Consider the following 4,818-nt stretch of genomic DNA (forward strand, 5'->3'; position numbering starts at 1 on the left):
GAGTGCGTCTTGCGCTGGGGCTTATGGAGGCTGTTATGCACTGCTGAGCCACGAGCTGTCCGGGAGGGCAGTGAGGGGGACCAGCCAGACCGACCGCGGCCATCAAGCCTTTACTCACCACTGTGGCCACAGACCAGAGGCAGAGGGAGGCACTGGCTCCCGTGTCCTGTTCCTCCCACAAAGGGGATGGGTGAGGGTTGGCCGGGTGCAGTGCAGATGTGGGGGTTGTCTCAAGAGGAGGAGCCCCCAGCAAGAGGTTCCTGGCAGAGCCGGGCACAGTGGCGGCTCACGTCTGTAATCCCAGCACTTGGAGAAGCCAGGCGGGAGGGTTGCTGGAGGCCACGAGTTTGAGGTCAGCCTGGGCAACACAGCAAGACACTGCCTCTAAAAACACACATTCTGGGGCCAGGGGCAGGAAGGGTGTGAGGGGAGGAAAGTGGCTCAGCTGCCACCCTCACCCTGCTAAGGAGGCCTCTGGATATTGGTGCCTGGCCTAGGACTCTGGACGTGAGTGGGAGCCTGGCCAGCTGGGGCTGGGGTGACCGCTGGGCCCAGGACTGCGGCTCCCTGCAGATGCTGTGATACGCTGGCTGCATAAGCCTGGCGCGGGGAGGGCAGCTTCCCTGAGGCCTGCCGGGCAAAGCCTCATCAGGCCTGTGGTCGGGGCCAGATTCTAATCAGGAACCAACTTGTGAAATCCTCGCAAAAGCCCAGCGCTGAGTAACCTTTCCACGCAGCAGACTGCGGTGGACTTGAGGGTTAATCAGGTGGCCTAGCACCATCGTCCGAGACGCTGACCTCCCCTGGCCCAGCCTGTCCAGCCGTCGTGGGCATCGGGTGGTGGGAAGCAGGCGGTGGGTGTGAGGGTCCGTCACTCTGAGCCATGCCGCCCCTTCTTGCCGAGTCGAACTCTACGCTGTGTGTTTCTTGCATCCCCCTCCCCTAGGTGCTGGGGTACTGTAGACTCTGGAATCTCTTACTTAGATCTTTGCCTGAAGTCTTCTGTTTATTCATAAAGGCAGCTGCGCTGCACCCACGCCGTCATCACAGGACCCCCTTGCCTCCTGGCCCCAGGGGCCACCACTTGGTCCATGGCTGGCCAGGGAAGGTGCCTCATCTTTCTGCCCACAGCAGGGCCAACTGGGGAGTCTGCATGAAGCTGGCTGTGGGGAAGAGCGTCTTCCTCATGACTGTGGGTCAGGAGGGTCCAGGGGCCTGGCCTGACTCAAAGAGAAGCAGGTTCATGGGTACTGATGGTGGCGGGCAGAAGGGGAGACAGGGCGAGAGGAGAGACAAAGAGAGAGAGATCTGATAACGTCACATAAGCTCCTGGATCCAGCCATTCCTGAAGCCTCCAAGCCACTTAGCATTGGGTCCACCCTGGACTTCCCCTTCAGCTTCAGCTTGGTTTCAGACACTAGTAACTTAGGCCCATTCCTAATTAATTCCCAATTTTCAGCTTCCTCATGACATTTACACGAGAGACAAATGCAAATAAACAGACGGAAAGCCAAACCCAGCCAATAAACCTTCTTTTGTCTAAGCTCATTCTGAACCAGGAGCTCGTGCTCCTCATACCCAGCTGTATCCTTGGTTTTCTCTGGGACGGTGCTCTGGGGATAAAACCAGATGACCCGTCTGACATGCTGAGTTGCAGGGGGTCAGGGGACACGGCGGCTGAGCTCCGTGCCCACATGATGCCCTCACAGCTGGGCTCTGCGGCGTCCGTCCTTCCCACACCCAGACCGTCCCTTCGGCTGTGTGTGACCCCCGGACCCGGGTTCCAGTTTTCAGGAGTTATTTCTGGTCAGTGGATTGGATCCCTCCCAGGAGGGCCTGGGCGGCCGAGGCAGCGGGAGTTGCCCTGCGGTGGCACAGAGGCGCCGTCTCCACTTGCGGTTCAGGTCTGGGGCACACAAGCTGTTGCTCAGGTGGAGACGGGGCGTCCCAGTGACGTCCTGCAAGGACAGGAGAGACCCCTGCCCCATGTTCGTTCAGATGTCAAGACTGAAGATGTCACACGGACACCAGGAGGGTGAGGACGTCCCACTCCTTACACCACTGAGGTTTCCAGGGGCGCAGGAGCCCCCCGCCCTCCCCGCCGGAGCTGGTCCAAGGCCGGGGTTGATCCCGGTTGCGGGGGGGCTGGGGCCGGGGCGGGCTTCTGTACTTCGAATCTTTCACAGGCACTAAAGGGAGGCCCGCCGGGTGTGGGGCCCAGGGAGGAGGGAGAGGGGAGCCTTCAAAGCCGTCAGCAGCCAGACCTGACAGTGGAGTGAGATCCTCCCCACACTCCCTCTGCCAGGCAGTTTCCAGTCCCACAAAATCCTCCCACAAATCAGGACCTTTGACTGGGACAGACCAGGGAGGCGTGGGGACCACCTGGCCGGGCTCCCGGGCGATGCTCAGGGGCAGGCCAGCCTGGGTGTCTCTTCTGCACACGGGTCCATTCTGCAAACAGCGCCGAGTGCCCGGTGCAGGGAGAGGCTTGGCCGGGTGCAGTCCGGGCACAGTTCCCGGGGAGCCCAGAGGAGGGAGCAGGAGCTCCAGGAATGAGCGTCAGGCCGGACTCCGCTGTCTGTGGCGACGCCCGGAGGGGCTGGCGTGAGGCTGCGGGCCGGGCCGGGTGTGGTGGCTGCGGCTGTCTGGAGCAGGGACACCCGTGCCCGGGTCCCGGAGCTGCGACTTGGGAGGCCGCCCTCCCTGCCCCCTGCGAGGTGGGGGACCCTGGGCGGGCTCCTGGCTCCCGTGGAGAGGGAGAGAGCGGGGCGACGGTGTGCAGGTGCAGGCCACTGACTCCTGCTATTTCTGACAGGTCTCCACTCCCGTTTCTCCTTCTCCAAAATGCCCTGCATATATTTTTGGTTCTGGAGTTTCTCTGGAAAAGGCTGGTTCTGCGGATGCACAAGTCTCTTTTTTCCTGGTCACTGGGGTCCCGAGGTTGCGGAGCCTGATGTCATGCGAGTTGCTGAAGCTGCTCTGTGGGGACAGGGACTGACTGTGTAGCCACAGTGACCGGTCAGCATCCTTCAGGACAGGACGGGCAGGACAAACGCCTGGGCACAGAACCGGGGGGTCAGTGGCGCCCTCAGGCAGGGTGTCCACAGGGTGCCCCAGGGCTGCGGGAACAAAGACCCCAATACTGCAGGGTTTAAAACAGCAGAAACATGTTATCCTCCATTCTGGAGGCCAGAAGTCTGACTTCAGGGCGCGGGCAGGGCCGCGTTCCCAGCGGTTTCCAGGAGAAGCTCCTTCCGGCCTCTTCTGGCTTCCCGCCCCGGTGTCCCCAGGTGTCCTCGTCTGCGGCTGCATCGCTCTGATCTCTGTGTCTGTCTGCACACGGCCATCTTCCCGGGCACCTGTTTCCTCTCTGTGTCCCCTCCGCTTCCTATATGGACACGAGTCGTAGGACTGTGGGCCTGACCTGCTCCTGTGTGACCTCATCTAAACTGAATCATGCACAGCAGCCAAGAATCTATTTCCAAATGCAGTCACGGTCTGAGGTTCTGGATGAACATCTCGGAAACTATTCAACCCACTGCATTACCAGCTGTGGCTATATTTATATACATATATACACACATATATATGTGTGTGTGTGTGTATGTGTGTGTGTGTGTATATATATATATATATTTCTTTTTTAGAGACACGGTCTTGCTGTGTTGCCCAGGCTGGAGGGCAGTGGTTCTTCACAGACACAGTCACTGTGCGTTATAGCTTCCAACTCCTGGGCTCGAACCATCCTCCTGCGTCAGCCCCATGTATCAGAGTATCAGAGAGCACAGGTGTGTGTCACTGTGTCCGGCTGTGGTGACAGATGGAGCCCCCGACACAGGTTTGTAACTGAAGGCACTGACGTCCAACCTGAAGGGCAAGAACAGAGCAGTGAAAGTGCTGCAGACACAGGCCTCTTCAAGCCTGGGCATGCGCGGGAGAGAAACCCCAGGAGCCAGGACCACTGAACATCCAAAGAAGTCCCGCTCTGGAAAGAGGCTGCCGCCTTAACAGACAGGAGGAGTCACAGCTGAGAAACCAGAGGCAATCAAAGTAGTCAGAGCTTCACAGTGAGTCCGTTCAAAATTCAGTCTTCAGAGAGATGAAAAAAGATTTCATTCCTAAAACAAGAACAGAGTATTAGGAACAAGAACAACTGGCTAGACAAAGAACAAAGTAGAAATTATTATTTATTTATTTATGAGACAGGGTCTCACTTTTTTGCCCAGGCTGGAATGCAGTGGTGTGATCACAGCTCACTGCAGCCTCCACCTCCTGGACACTCTCCTGCCTCAGCTTCCGGAGCAGCTGGAACCACAGGTGCATGCCACCACACATGGTTAATTTTTTCTTTTTCTTTCTTTCTTTTTTTTTTTTTTGAGATGGAGTTTTACTCTTCTTGCCCAGTCTGGAGTGCAGTGGCACGATCTTGGCTCACCACAACCTCCACATCCGGGTTCAAGCGATTCTCCTGCCTCAGCCTCCTGAGTAGCTGGCATTACAGGCATGCGCCACCACGCCCGGCTAATTTTGTATTTGTAGTAGAGACTGGGTTTCGCCACGTTGGTCAGGTTGGTCTCCAACTCCCAACCTCAGGTGATCTGCCTGCCTTGGCCTCCCAAAGTGCTGGGATTACAGGTGTGAGCCTGTAATCCCAGCCTGTAATCCCAGTAATCCCACACCCGCCCCCCCACCCCACTTTTTTTTGTAGAGATGGGATCTCACTGTGTTGCCCAGGCTGGCCTCAAACTTCTGGGCTCCATGATCCTCCGGCCCCAGCCTCCCAAAGCATTGGGATTACAGGTATGAGTCACTGCACCC

The sequence above is a fragment of the Rhinopithecus roxellana genome, chromosome 13, assembly GCF_007565055.1.
Source record: "Rhinopithecus roxellana isolate Shanxi Qingling chromosome 13, ASM756505v1, whole genome shotgun sequence".
Taxonomy (NCBI): domain Eukaryota; kingdom Metazoa; phylum Chordata; class Mammalia; order Primates; family Cercopithecidae; genus Rhinopithecus; species Rhinopithecus roxellana.